A 16,424-nucleotide genomic window follows, 5' to 3' on the forward strand; every position below is an offset into this window, starting at 1 on the left:
ATCATGAGTCTGACAAGTGGTATATAAGTCTAAATACTATTGCTATAGTTGAGCAGGTATTTAATGGTGTCCTTTTTGAGTATGCTGCCTCTTCATTTCCCCATCTAAAGTTAACTTACTTATTCCCATATTAATTAATCACACTATTAAGCACCATGTTTATGATTTATAAAAAGTAGAAATTGATTTATTGTTCAATAATAACCACAGCCCCGAAGATACTGGATCAAGTCTGCAAGATTTAATCAAGGGTTGAGTTGATTTCTATTATTCGTATATTGCTGGCAACGGGGGAGGGGGGGAGAGCCAATTGAGCAGCCGTTTTTCTCCTCGTCCTCCCCACTCAAGCAGTGGCAGGCCCTCGGACTTCTGCTTGGCACCGCCGGCGTCGCAGATGGTCTTGGACCGCCAGCCCCGCGATTCCGTTGGAGCTGTTCTGACAGCGCTAATCAGCTGTCAAACGGCTTAAAAATCTCTCCTTCGGGAGAAGAAGGAGAGGAGAGCCGGTGGGCGAGGATAGAGCTCCCCGGGAGCCCCTGGATTAATTCCTGGGGCTTGGAGGGTGAGAGCTCCCCGTTCAGCCCACTGAAGCTCCGGATCCGTGGCGACTCCGTTTAAACGGAGCCAGGTGCCGGCGACCAACTCTGCTTTCAAGAAGAAGATTAATTGATTTCAAAAAGCAGACAGAACGGAAGCAGGAGAACAAGCTTTTGCAAGTATATGCTTAACTCCTGGGATACATTGTTTCTATTTGATTTTGCTGAGCTGGAAATGGCGTCTTTGTTGTGGGTGTGAAAGTGAAAGCAGGAAATGAAAGTGCTTGTTAATAGACTTGTGCTCAGAGACTGGATTTAAACTGTTGGATTTGAGAGCTGGGTCTAGAAAAAACTATCTTGCTTGATAAACTACAAATAAATTTGAGAGAGCTGCTTGAGAGACTTTATGGCTGTGAAAAGAAAAATTCTTTTAAAATAATATGGCTTCCAAAGAAGGAGTTTCTGAAAGTGGAGGCTCTTTAATGGCGTTAGAAATGACACAGAGAACTGAAACACAAAGCCAGGAGGTTTTTTTTAGAGACCTTGCAGAATTTATAAAGGAAGCCATGAATAACCAAATTGAAATTATTAATAACTTTACAGCAACCATGGAACAAAAATTCACAGAATTGGTGGAGGATAAAAAAGCAACTGAGGATGTTTTTGAAGGAAAGCATAATGACAATGTAGGAGACATTTTGATCAAGACAGAGAGGCTGGAACTGGCTGATCCTCGAGAATCTTCAAACCCTCTTCCTGCCCTTTTGGAATTAACTGACAGAACTTTTCAAAAATATAATTTGGAGCAGAAAGAAGAAGGAACTGATCAGCTCTACGAGGTTTCGGATAAAGATGATTTGGCAGAGGCTTTCACACAATTAATTGAAATGCAGCAACTGGATCTTTCTTTGCAAACTGATCGAGTTAATTCTTTGTTCTATGAACTGACTGTCTATACAAGCAAGAAGAGTCGATATGGGGGCTCTAAATCAGAGGAAATGGTTCCGAGAAAGGGACAAGTCTTAAAGATACATCAACCCCCACTTAAAATTCAAAACCTCCTTAAAATGTGTTTAAAGGGAGGTTGATGAATAATCTGTAGAAGGGGAGTTAAGGGGTCTAGGGAGTTTTAATGTCTTGCATTAATTTAGCATATTTTAGCGTATGTTTGGTAAAATCTATACCCTGTTTTTCTTCTGGGAAGTCGGGGGAGGGGGGAGGGAAGGGGGGGTTGCACATATGTTTAAATAGATAAGTGATTTGTTTGATTTGTTTGAATTTTAAAAAACAATTAAAAAAAATTGTTCAAAAGCAGTGGCAGGCCCTCCAGGACAGCAGGGCCTCTCATTTCTTCCCTGGCACAGCGAATTCCAGCTTCAGTTGGGGAATGCAAGCTGCTGGCGGGGGCAGCCACCTAAGCACCATGATTGCCCCTCCCCAACCAGCCAGCCAGCCCACCTGATTTGCTTTATGCCGGCTGGCGCAAAGCCTCACCATTCTTCTCCTTGTCTTCATCATTGTCCTCCTCACCCAAGTGGCAGCGGGCTCTGCGGGACAGTGAACTCCTGCCCTGGCCCAGTGAATTCCAGCAAGCTGGATGTGACTGAGAAGGTCCTGGCCCTGCAGTGCTTCATCTGGCACATGCAAGTGAGCAACGCACCAATGCTACAGACGGCATTGGTTCCTGAACCTGGCCGATTCTGATTCCAGAGCCAGCCTTACTGTTTGAAGGCTGAATGAAGCCTTCAACTGAGCAAGGAAACACTGCGGGGCCAGGTCCTTCACACTTCAACACTGGCGGCAGCACCACTCAGCTGGAGGAGTAAAGAAGCTCAGGACAGGGGAAAAGGGAGCTGGCCCCGCTGAACCTCGCACACCCACCCCGGGGATCAGGCTCAGAAAAAGGCAAAGTGCGCTCACCAAAGACATTCCCCTGTCAGCTGTCAACCTGCCCACCCGCGCACCTTTGCTGTACTTTGGCTGAGCCTGGCTGCTCGTTTGAGGAGAGTATCTGAGCTTGTGCATGCCCTCCTGGCCCCACAACAGCTGGCCAGGGGGTCAAGTGAGGAGAAGGAGGAGGAAGTCGCTGCCACAGTTTGTGCTTGCTCCTCACCAGTGGGCCTGTCCCCCTTTCCATCATACCCTCCTCCCAGATCCCATTCCCACTCTGCCAGCCCTCATATTAGCAAGGTTGGCATCGACCACGGCCGGGTTGGGCCAATGTCTCAGGACACAGCCCACAGAGAGGGCTCTGCATACCACCTCTGGCACACGTGCCATAGGTTCACCATCACAGACCTAAGGCATCTATCTATTTAATTAGAACCCCCTCCCCAAGGGAAAAAAAGCACAAACTTTCATGGACTCTCCAAGAATACAGAAGAAAAAAATAATTTATGGAGGAAGGGGTCTTCTCTCACATTACTCCCAAGATGTAGAATGCATCAATTTTAAAGATGAGTTTGATTTTCTGATTCTTCAGAAAACATGCAATTGTTACTGTAACTTTTTGACTATCTTAGAAATTGTTATTAAATTATTTTTTTCATATTTACAAATACATTGTTCTTTGCCTTAAGTTCTGTTTGATCTTCTTGTTTATGTTATTATTAACTGTATTTTACACATTTTTGCAATTTTATATAGTCAGGCTAGAAATCAGAAGACTGAATACTAATCCTGCCTTAGACACAAAGCCAGCTGGGTGATCTTGAGCCAACCATTCTCTCTCAGTCCTAGGAAGAGGCAATAGCAAGCCATTTCCAAAATATTGCCAAGAAAACTGCAGAGTTCTACAGGCGGTCATCAGGAGCCAAAAACTCTTGAAGACACACCGAGAGATACACACACAAAGACATACAGATACAGAGAGAGACACAACTCAGGGTAAAACATAGAATATACATCTTCCAAATAAAAATCATCATTCTCAACATCATAAAGTTAAGTTACATAGACATAGATAATAATGTTAACCCGCTTATTGCTTTTGGACAGCTTGTATCTATCATCTGTCTGTCTGTCTATCTGTATCTATCTATCTATCTATCTATCTATCTATCTATCTATCTATCTATCTATCTATTTATCTATCTATCTATCTATCTATCATCTATCTATATGAAAAATGAAGCTACTATATAGTTATAATAAATCAGCATAAGCATGTTTAACCTAAAGCATAAAGACTTATAAACACAATGGTAGCAAAAAGTTTCCTTTATTTCCACTGTTCTGTCCTCTGTGTGCAGCTTGATATGCAGCTAAATCCACCTATCTTCCAATAAAACAGACAATGTGCATAGATACAGACACTTTATTAAAGGAACAGGATGAGTGAATGTTGAGTATTGAATGGCAGATTCAAATGAGCCAATCAAAGAAAGAGACCCGGGAGCGGGAAACTTGAGCAAGTGTCAGTGGCTCAAGCCGCGGACAGCTCCGGGCTATAAAAGGGGCTGCCACGGCTGGGATTGCCATTGTAGTTTACGGAGCTTAAATAAAGTATTTGTTGCCAACGGAGTGTCCAGTCCTTCTTTGCGCCCTATATTTAACACTGGCGACAAAGGTGGGATTCTGAAGGACGACAAACACAAACAATACATCTCCACAAGCAATCAGCAGCCACCTATATCAACGACTACTGAGACCGGTCAGATCATCGGCTAACAAGAATGTCTTCAATCAGCCCACCCGCACCGTTCAACCCGACTGGAGAAGATTGGGAATCGTACATGGAAAGGTTCTACATGTACATGGAGGCGAACGACCTGTTGAGCTTGTCAGAACAAAGAAAGAGCCCTCTTTCTCACACATTGCGGTCCAGCTATATTCAAAATGGCAAAAGCATTCGCCGCCCCTGCTGAGCTGAGAACCATGACTTGGACGTCCCTACAAGGCATACTGAAGGTGCACTACACCCCCCAAGCATCGTCCCTGGTGAGAAGGCATGAATTCTACTGGAGGAACCAGAGGGAGGGCGAGATGATCAGTGAGTTCGTGGCGATTTTAAGAGAGATAGCTGCCGTGTGCGACTTTGCGAACCTAGAGGAAGCCATGAGGGATCGGCTAGTGCTGGGACTAAAGGATCTCACACTACAAAGCAGGTTGCTGGCCAGGCCTCAAATAACTTTCAAGGAGGCCATGGAAGAAGCCCCAGCGATGGAGGCATCCCAGAAATCCGTGGCAGCCATGAAGAAGATCAACAAGGGGCCGCAAGGGAAAGAGGAATCCTCGGTCCATTACGAGGAAGCAGAAACGGAATCAGAAGAAGAGGAGGATGAGGACGAAGTGCACCACCTTGGACTGGACCGAAAAGGGAAGCCAAAAGGGAAAGGAAAGAAAGACTTTTGGTGTGTGGGATGCGAAGGCAACCACCCCAGGGCAGAATGCAGGTTCCGTGATGCTATATGCCAGAGATGTGAATGAAAGGGACATATAGCAAGAGCCTGCAGAGCATCCGAACCAGCATCCCGGAGAAGCTGACCGAACCAACCACCCAGTTCGCTGCAAAAGAGCCGACCATTCCAGACAAGTGGGAAAAGGCAACCGTTTGGAAGAGGTCACAAAAGCGAAGATTCCGGATCGGAGAGGGGAGAAACCCACCAAACAGTAATTGTGGGCCATGCAAGCACGGGAAAGTCAAACAAGATGGCGGCAACCGTCCTCATCGAGGGGAGACCCTGCACGATGGAGGTCGACTCGGGGTCTCACCTATCCATGGTATCCTGGAAAACCATAACGCGACTGGTTCCTAACATGGTTGTTCCTCCATCCTGGTCCTACTTGACCTCTCAGCGGCTTTTGATACCATCGACCATGGTATGCTACTGCAGCGACTTGAGGGGTCGGGGGTGGGAGGCACTGTTTTACAGTGGTTCTCCTCCTACCTCTCAGGTCACTTGCAGTTTGTATGGGCGGGGGGGGGCAGAGGTCCACCCCGAGGCCTAAATTGTGGAGTGCCTCAGGGGTCAGTTCTCTCCCCCCTGCTCTTTAACATCTATATGAAGCCGCTGGGTGAGATCATTCGTGGCTTTGGGATGAGATATCATCAATATGCTGATGATACCCAGTTATACATCTCCACCCCAGACCACCCCAGAGATGCCCTTTCCATGATGTCCCGTTGCCTGGAGGCGGTGCGGGCCTGGATGGGTAGAAACAGACTCAGACTCAACCCCTCTAAGACTGAGTGGCTGTGGATGCCGGCATCTCAGGTTTCAGAGACCCCATCACTTTTGATGGGTGGGGAAAAACTTGCCCCCATTGATAGGGCTCGCAACTTGGGTGTCCTCCTGGATGCTCGGCTGTCCCTAGAAGACCACCTGACGGCCGTGACCAGGGGGGCCTTCGCACAGGTTCGCCTGGTGCGCCAGTTGTACCCTTTCCTGGACCGAGATGATTTTCGCACTGTCACTCATGCCCTGGTTACTTTCCGCTTGGATTACTGCAATTCCCTCTACATGGGCCTGCCCCTGATATTCACCCGGAGACTCCAGCTGATCCAGAATGCAGCTGCACGGGTTTTTACTGGAGCCCCTCGTTACTCCAATATAACACCTCTCCTGCGTGAGCTGCACTGGTTACCAGTGGTTCTCCGGGTCCGCTTCAAGGTGCTGGTTCTCACCTATAAGGCACCACATAACTTAGGTCCAGGATATTTGCAGGACCTTCTCCTGCCTGCCTCTCACCATCCTGTTCACTCACAAAGGGCTGCTCTCCTCAGGGTTCCGACGGTGAGCCAATGTCGTCTGGCGGCACCCAGGGGTAGGGCGTTCTCTGTGGGTGCTCCCACCCTCTGGAATGAGTTGCCTACTGAGCTCCGGATGGCTCCTGATCTCCCCTCCTTCTGTCAGCACCTGAAGAATTGGCTGTTCAAGCAAATAGGCTGACTCTGATTCTGGGTTTTATTATTTATTAGTTAATTTGGTTTAAAATGGGATTTTGTTGTACATGTTTTTAACTTGTGTTTGCCGCCCTGAGTCCTTCTGGAGAAGGGTGGCATATAAATACATGAAATAAATAAATACATACATAAACATCTCGACCCGCGCTCTCAAGCACCAACGACTCACACTAGTAAATTATCAAGGGAACCGGATTCCGGTTCTGGGCACAAAGGACTTCAACATCCAGTTCAAGACATTCCAAGGAAAGCTTCCCCTCACTATCGTGGACCGGGACAGACCCAGCCTTTTGGGCCTGGAATGGTTCGGACCATTGGGGCTAGCTGTAGTTGGAATCGATCACATCGGAGATGACAACTGGGAGGCAGAACTGATGGAAGAATTCACGGATGTTTTCAATGGCAAATTAGGCAAGTACACGGGGTCCCCGATCTCCTTCAACCTAGATCCCCAAGTTGCCCCTGTCCGAATCAAGCCCTGGAGGGTTCCTTTTGCTCTTCAGCCCAAGATAGATGAGCAACTAGATAAGCTAGTGGCCCAGGGAGTCCTAGAGCCAATTGATCATGCCAGGTGGGAGACCCCCATCGTGACTCCTATTAAGCCAGATGGGTCAATGCGTCTCTGTGGAGACTACAAAAGTACATTAAATAAGGCGTTACAGCAAAGCGCATACCCTGTGCTGGTGGTCCAACACTTATTACACTCGTTGGGCCAAGGAAGAATCTTTGCCAAGTTTGACCTGGCACAAGCCTACCAGCAGCTCCCCATAGATGAGGCTACAGCAGAAGCGCAGACAATAGAAACACACAGGGGAGCATTCAAGTGCAAGCGCCTACAGTTCGGGGTAAGCGTAGCCCCGGGGTTATTTCAGAGCCTGATGGAGCACCTATTACAGGGGATCGAGGGAGTCATCCCATATTTTGACGATGTATTGATCTCGGCGAGAGACCTAAGGCAACTACGACAACGAGTGAGAGCAGTGCTAACCAGGTTCCAAGAGGTGGGACTAAAAGTAAAAAAGGACAAGTGCCATTTAGCTGAAACACAAGTAGAGTTCCTGGGCTACTTAATAGATGGCATGGGAATACATCCCACCACGAGCAAACTGAAGGCTATCAGAGAAGCGCCCACTCCCACTAACAAAATGGAACTGCAAGCATTCCTAGGCTTATTGAATTTTTATAATATCTTCCTGCCACAGAAAGCTACTCTTGCTGAACCGCTGCACCGGCTTCTGGACAGAATGACAGAATGGAAATGGGGAAGACCAGAAACGATCGCTTTTGAAAAAATAAAGAACACATTGATATTGGACAGAGTGCTGGTACAGTACAATGGGACATTACCGATTAGATTAATGTGCGATGTGTCTCCCTTCGGCATCCGAGCTGTACTAAGTCACTGCATGCCGGACAGAAGAGAAGCCCCCATAGCCTTCTATTCACGAACATTATCCAAGCCAGAAAGAAACTATAGCCAGTTAGACAAGGAAGCATTGGCTGCAGTAGCTGGCATAAAGCGTTTCCACGAATATTTGTACGGGCAGAGATTCGAACTCATCACTGACCCCCTGCTGGGGATTATCATGGGGGACAAACCTATGACCCCCCATTCTGTCACCATGAATGCTCCGGTGGATAGAGTTCCTGGCAGTTTACGACTACCAGCTGTTTTACAAACCTGGGAAGACCATCTCTCATGCCGACGCACTCAGCCGATGCCCCTTGCCGGAAAACGTGAAAGACCCAGCACCCGCTGTCTACACACTACTAATTGAGACTATGGAGAATGTGCAAGTCTCGGCGGGAGACATCACGAGAGCCACAGCGAAAGATAGAACGCTGGTGCGCATTTTAAATTGGATTTGGAAGGGATGGCCAGACACAAACCTGGGCATGGAATTCCAACCTTTCAAGACAAGACAGACAGAACTCTCAGGGCTAAGGGGGTGCGTGTTGTGGGGAGACAGGGTAATCATTCCTGAAACACTACGACAGGACATTTTACATACGTTACACGAGGGTCACCCGGGGATCATAAAAATGAAAGCACTGGCAAGGAGCTACGCGTGGTGGCCAGGGATGGACAAGGAGATAGAAACCTGGGTGGCGACCTGCAAACCATGCCAAGAAAACTGACCAGCCTCCCACGCAGCCCCCACACATGACTGGGAGAACCCAGGAGCACCCTGGTCCTGGATACACATAGACTTTGCGGGCCCATGCCAAGGGAACACGTTTCTCATCATCGTGGACGCATACTCGAAATGGTTGGAAGTCAGCCTGATGCCATCAACAACAGCGGAGGCAGTCATCCGAGTCCTCAGAAGGCTGTTTGCAACTCACGGGTTGCCCGACCTAATAGTCTCGGACAATGGGCCCCAGTTCATGGCAAAGGTTTTTGAAATGTTCCTTGCCAATCAGGGAATCCAGCATGCCCTGTCAGCGCCAGGAAAGCCTTCGACGAATGGTTTGGCAGAACGAATGGTGAGAACAACTAAAGAGACATTGGCCAGACTGGGGTCAGGGGATATACAAGCCAAGATTGACAAACTCTTGAGCATCCAACACATCACACCAAGCGCCATGACACACCGAAGCGCAGCCGAACTACTGATGGGAAGGAAGTTGCGGTCCACATTGGACAGACTACACCCACAGTTCAGCACAGAAAAACCAGCCGATCTGACGAGTAGAATCACACAGTTCCAGGTGGGGGACAAGGTTTACGCCAAGACTTTTAGTGGAAACCCCCTATGGATACCAGCGGAGATCACACAGGTCACCAGTCCACTATCATACAGACTCCAGACAGGGGACGGCAAACAGTGGAAAAGACATGTGGACCAGCTAAGGGGATGAATAACCAGGACAGAACCAGATCCAAAAGAAATGAACCTCGAGCAAAGAGAGGAGAGACCCCCGGATGGAAACCGGGCCCTAGCCCAAACACCAATACAGGAGCATACTGGACAACTCTCAAGAAGCCCGGGAAATAACAGCGGACACTTACCTGAGAGTCGAGAGGAGGATCCGAGTAACCGGAGCAGCAGACCAGTCCGGCCCGGGGAGGAAGGAGTTAACATCTGGGAGAAGAAGACCATGCCAGCCACCGAGTTCGAGAGAGTTCCAGAGGCAACACCAGGAGAGCCTCAGAACTCAACCTCACACTCAGAGAGCGCTGGATGGACTGATCTGCGCAGGTCCAGTCGCACCCCGAGACGGCCCGCCTACTTGCGGGACTATGTACCCTAACAACTACAGGATTGGACAACGCCAAGCTAGAGGGGAGGGGTGTTGAGTATTGAATGGCAGATTCAAATGAGCCAATCAAAGAAAGAGACCCAGGAGCGGGAAACTTGGGCAAGCATCAGTGGCTGAAGCCGCAGACAGCTCCAGGCTATAAAAGGGGCTGCTGCGGCTGGGATTGCCATTGCAGTTTACGGAGCTTAAATAAAATATTTGTTGCCAACAGAGTGTCCAGTCCTTCTTTGAGCCCTATATTTAACAGTGAAACTGGGAAAAATAGAAATACATACAATAAGAATCCAAATACAAAATAAGCAGTGTTGAGTTGCTGGTGAGCATAGCAATTAACAAATACAGATAAATCTAAATCTAAATCTCACCAGCAATGCTGTGTGTATGGGATGTGGATTTTGTTTTCAAATGAATGTGTGCCATTGATTAGACTGGATTCTTCCTGGTGCTTCTGTTTCTTCCAAATGGTAATGTGACTGGAGTATCTGATGAGGCTTCCGGATCAGCTTCCAAACAATACAGATTGGTATTTGGCCCCAGCCACTTGATGGGGCCAGAAGACAACAGTATATACACAAATTATATGACATGATATCCACAATGAATTAGTAAATTTAAAAAACTATACATGTTTTCTGTTGCTGTCCTTTTTGCTCTTATTCACTGTAGTTACAAAAAGAAATTAAATGTAGGAAAAGCTTGTGCTAGTATAAGATAAACTAGAAAGATATTGCATGGTATTTATCCTGAAATATAACTTTGAATAATTCTAGATACTAGGCATGTATAAAAGATAGAATTCCAGATTTGGAAGGAACCGGTGGTATAAATGTGGTGAATTGGGAGGCAACCACCATGGAGCCTGAAGAACTGTGGGCCACTGTGCTCTACCTGTTGCCTGTTCTTTTTCTTAATCAGCCAACAAATTTGATCCCACAGAAAGGGTTACCTTATTTTTCCTGTAATAACCTTGATGACCACCAGATAGCACAAAACAGTAGCAATTTTCTATATCTTGTTGCAACTGAGTCTGATCATTGTCTGTGTCTGATGGTTCTTTGGAAAAAGGAGCAATAGCAGAAGAGTGGCGCTCAAGAAAGGAGCAAGTAAAAGAGAAAAGAGGCATTGGAGCTAATATCAACACTTCCTCATCTCCACTGCTATGTGGAGTCCGCCATGGCTTCAGCCAGCAGCATCTTATATGGCTCACAGAACCCTTAGAAGCCCTGGCAGCTTTCCTGGCAATAACTGTGGGCTGCTCTCTTCTTCAATTTTCCTTTTTCCTCCTTCCTTGAGAAAAAACAAGGGAAGTGGCACAAGGCATACTGTAGCTGGGTGACAAACACTGCACTGCCCCTAGGTAACTGCAGAGATGGGGGAACTCTAAAACCATTACTGTTGAGTGCTCCCCTGGATTTTTTCAGGTATAGTGTTTCTCCTCTTCCATTTCTCCCACCCAAATTTAATTGTTACGGTGGGGGGTCCTCTCATCATTGACAGGGTTGTGGGGTGCAGAATGTGTTGCTTAACCCCATGGAAGGCTATAAGAAATCTATTCTAAAAGGTTGTACCATTAAGCCCACTCCCCTGTGCCAAGCAGGAATGTTAATTAAAGTAATCCCAAAGAAATAACCCTTTCCTTGTTTCAGTATCATATAAAGATCATGTCCATCAGGGTGGGCCAGATGAGGGAACATAGAAGCAATTTGTCAATGTCCAGCTATTATTAATGAATTGAGAATCCCCCAAAGCTTTGGGAGTGGCATGAGTTCTGAACAGTCATAAATATTCATCTCTTCTATTCAACTAATGGTTTTCTTTTGTTTGTGCTAAAAATTTACAAAAGAACCTGTTTTTTCTTAAACATTCTGGAAAACAGATGTTGAGAGTTTCTCCTCAATATATGCTCCTTGTCTGAAAGCATGTCAACTCTGGAACACTAAACTGGGCTTCAATTGTTTCATATAGATATATAGGAGAAGACCTGGCAGAGACAGGGGGAAGGGTAAAATGAGGGATCAGTTTAGAGTCAGAAATAAACTATGTCCAACCCCCTTTGACTGCTATTGAACTGTATCTAGCTCTAACTAGCTGCTGATCATTAGTTGAGAAGATTTCTCTGGATCAGCTTTTAGCACTAAATCACTTAAATTAAACCTTCCATGTGAACCTATTTTTTGCACCAGATGCTAAGATAGGAAGTATTCAATTTTTTAAACTATAACTTGCTTGAGCATGAGAGAAAATTTTGGAGGGATGTAAAAGAACAGATGCCGTAAACTAGTATGAAACTATATTGTAGAAGTAAAGGATTATTAATGAATATACTGATTAAAATATTTACTGTAGTCAGAAAATTACCATGTATTATTAATATAATTAATAAATTAATATGTAAGGTCCTGCCTCTCCCTCCTGTTCAAGAAAGCATGGACTCTTGAAACTTTAGCATTTCAAAAGGAAACTTTTATTGAAAGGAAGTGAATGCAAGACAATGTAAAGTAGGGTCTGAGTTCCCCCCAGGCAATTCCGTTAGGATAAAGTGGTTAGAAACCCCTCCTCTCAGTTTGATGTTGAATGAGCCAATCCACAGATGCTAAGATGTTGTGGAAATGGTCGTCCTGAGAAAGAGATAAGGAGTCGTTCCCATGCAGTTCTTCTGTGAGGCTTTCAAACTGAGAGAAAACAGATGGCCCTCCCTCCTTGTACATCCCCCAAGGTAAATCAAAGCACAAGGCAGGATAGGTGACAGGATAAAAGTTATAAACTAGGGAATTACAGCATACATAGGAAAGCAGGATGAGAGTAATAAGTGAGTAAAAGAATCCGGGGTCCCCTCCCCACTTGAATGGCAGCATCACGATAGGGATACATGCTGCCCCCCTTCGAAAAATGAGGGATTACTTTGAACCAGCTCACTAGGATGTCTTCCAGCCAGTCCACTCTGAAGGCTAGGTCTTGGAACTCTTCAGTGTATTCAGCTACCCGCTGGTGCCCCTGTTTCACGGTTCTGATGTGATTATGAGCTTTGCGATCTGCCAAGGGGTTGTCAAATCGGTGCCATCATGAATTGGTTTAAGTTCTGCAGTTCAGGGGTGTCTGCGTTGTGGAAGGTCACCATCCAACGGGCAACTGCCCCTTCCAGGGCCAAGGTGATGACTTGGACCTGAGCATCCTGGGTCTGGAAATTCCTCTCGTACTCCTGCATGTATGTGAGGACATGTGCCAGGAAAAAACCCAGTTGTTGTGGGTCACCATCATACTTCACTCCCAAGGGGAGATCTTCCTCTCCAGTTGTGGCACTCTGGGCTGTCCAGGAATGATTGCAAGGGTTCATGCTACGCAGGGTGAGTTCACCTGGATGGCTGCTTCCCTCCCCCCCACCGCATCTGCTTGGCCTACTGCTGCTGGATCCAGAGTGGTGGCCCTGGCCTCGTTGGCTGCTGCTGCCTCGCTCCCTCTCTGATGTTGATCTAATTTACCCCTGGTTCTGAGGTTTTCAAAAGCCTCCCATCACGAACTGCATAACGTTTCTCTTGAGGCGGCCATCTTCGGCCAGTTCTTTGATCGGCTCTTCCTGGTCAGACAGGGCTTCCAGCTCGTATTTCTAGCCCGATTGTTGACTGCCCTTGGTGAGGGTGACTCCTCAGGTTCTTCCGCCCCAGTTATCTTTCTTCCCCACTCCGATCGACCATATGGGCTTCGTGGGGGCCTAGAAACCGGCTTCGGTGTCTTTGTGATGGGGCAGAAGGAGCTGGCTTCTGGCTGGGTGGTGGTGGAGGCCTCACCCCAGCATTCTCCCTCTCCTTGCTTGCCATTTTGCTCGGACATTGTGTGCAGGGTCCCCTCAGTAGAATGAGTTTGCTTCTCCGGGTTGACCACTTTTGCAGACCCTGCTTTATGTAAGGTCCTGCCTCTCCTTCCTGTTCAAGAAAGCATGGACTCTCAAAACTTTAGCATTTCAAAAGGAAACTTTTATTGAAATAAATAGAAAAACAGGATGAGAGCAATAAGTGAGTAAAAGACTCCGGGGTCTCCTCCCCACATGAATGGCAGTATCACGATAGGGATTGTTATGTATTGAATGTATATAGTTGTGTTAAGCCCTGCTAAAGTGAAACTAACCTTTAGATGACCCCAACCATTAACTCCAACTGTTTTGAAGGGAAACTTAGAACATTCACATTTAGGGATCACTTCTGGTTGGCGCCGCAGGGACACAGATGGGAAATGGCAAGCTCCGCAGAGCTTCGCCAAAACCCCGTCTGCTAAGCTGCCGCCGACAGGTCTGTGGACCTCCCCTGTCTTGAAGGGACAGGGGGACAAGAAGGGACCCCTTGGGCGGCCGAGAGGAACGGGCAGGTTCCTCAGGGCCGGAGGCTTTCCCTTCACGTTGGCAGCAGTGGAATGACAGCCATGGCGGCTGTCCTGATCCTGCGGCAGCCGGGAACAAGGATTGTGCTGGAGGAGAGGAGGAGAAGCGGAGAAGAATAGAGAGCGAGCGTCTCGAAGCCGGGTGAGTGACACCAACCCAGGCACAACACACATATTTGGATTTTAAAAAATAAGACCCCAAACTTCAAATTGCGGCTACAGAGCCGTGGGGCTTGAAGATTTAAAAGAAAAAGAAAAGAAAATGGAATGAGGACCCGAAATAGTCTTTGTTTTATTAAATTTGGCTTAGAAGAATTGATTTTAACAACCCAGTAAATTGACTTTGCTTTTATTTGGAACAGTTTGGAGAAATGTCTCTTTGGGAATTTACACCTTTGAAAGCTAACAAAGCTAATGAAGATAGACAGACGGATGGCTACAAAATTGCCATGGAGTCTGCAGTGACTAAGCAGGAAAGTGGATTGAAGATACTTTTCTTTCTGTTTGAAAAAGGAACATTTTAAATGGCTTTTTACTTTGGATTGCCTTGAAATTTACATTGGATTTATGGACTTTGGAGGTTTCTATTCTGTCCCAGATGATTTTAAGAAGAAAAAAGGAATATTTTGGACATTAGACAATGGAAATTAACAAGCCTTGGAAAAAAAAAATTAGGTGTGGCGCAGGAAAAAAAGACAGGAAGTTGATGCACTACACACGGAACAGACATTATAAAAGCATTAAAGGAACATACAGAATTTTTTTTAATTCGAATGGATGAACTTTGAAATGGAACAATTATGGACAGATAGAAAAAGGAAGAAAAGGAGGAAATAAAGTAATAAATTTTAAATGTAACTGAATTGAAATGTAAAGATTAAAAGCCTAAAAGTATATATGATTTTTGGATAAAAACAGAAAAGCTTTTCGAGTAATAAAAATAGAAAATAAAAGATGGCAATTAAAATAGAGGATGATATACAGGTGGTCAAAAACAATAAAGAAGAGTATATATTATTGTGAGACAATTTTAAGGAAAATTTACTGCTTGATGTAATATGCTTTAATTTTAATTGGTAAACAAATGTTAATTTGATGAGTATGCTGGACTAAGGCTTTATTGAACAAACTATCAAACACACAGATATTAGCGATAAATTGTGATTTAATATATACTGGAAATGATGATTATTATGAAATATATTGAGAATTAATTTGAAAGATTGTGTTGGAAGCTGACATAAAATAGATAATTATATGTTAAGGGGAAGTTAAAATAAGAGGGATGGATACCAACTAGATAAGAGTTTGAGACTCGGAGGAAATATGTTGGAACTAGTTAAAATGCTGGAAATCAGCCAAATAATTGTAGGAGAGTTGGAGCAGACTATGCTGGAAATCAGCAAAATAAGAGTGGGAGTCCTGGAGGAGACTATGCTGGAAATCAGCCAAACATAATATGCTGGAAATCAGCCAATAAAATGCTGGAAATCAGCCAAACAAACAGGAGGAGAGTTGGAGGAGAATATGCTGGAAATCAGCCAAACAATGGAGGGAGTATAGGAGGAAACTATGCTGGAAATCAGCTAAATATAATATGCTGGAAAGCAGCCAATAACGATGATAGGCTTGGAGGAGATTATATTGAAATTAGCCAAAAATAGTTGGTGTTCTGGAGAAAAATATGTTGGGAACTAGCCAAACAGAATATGTTGAATAATAGCCAAATAACAGAGGGAGGTATGGAAGAAAATATGCTGGAAATTAGATTAAACAAAACATATTTTTGTGATAAATCTGTGTAACATGAAAAGAGTAATAGATGACAAGGGAGATAAAATCAAAGATAAATTGATAACGTTTAAGATATTAAGAATTAAGGAAAGGGTCAAGAGACTAAGAATTAGATAGAACTTTGCTTTATAAAGTGTAATAAGAATGGAGTGGTATAGAATTTGAAATCAAGATTTGTGGTGATAAAATTGTAAGGTAAATAATTAGAACAAGAGGTTAGAATATTGCTAAAAAATTATTTTTTGATACTGATGGAAAAAGATATAAGGTGAAGAACAAGATATGATTAAGATTGATTAATAGAAATAAAAATGAGTGAGTTAATTTGAAATTAAAATTGTATTGATATAATAGATTTGTTTAGATGATGATGTTAGAATTTATATTAAAACTTGTTCTTATAGGTTTCGAACTTTTACTGTAGAGCTTTGACTAAAATTTTTTTCTATGTTTTGATTTTGAATTTTAAAAGATATAATGGGAAATTGTGAATGGAGCCTTTTTAAAATGTAAGCAATTGTACCTATTCATGACCGGATCGAGACTTCGCTCTC

Source organism: Pantherophis guttatus, chromosome 5 (genome assembly GCF_059756535.1).
Source record: "Pantherophis guttatus breed Tessera chromosome 5, ASM5975653v1, whole genome shotgun sequence".
Lineage (NCBI taxonomy): Eukaryota > Metazoa > Chordata > Lepidosauria > Squamata > Colubridae > Pantherophis > Pantherophis guttatus.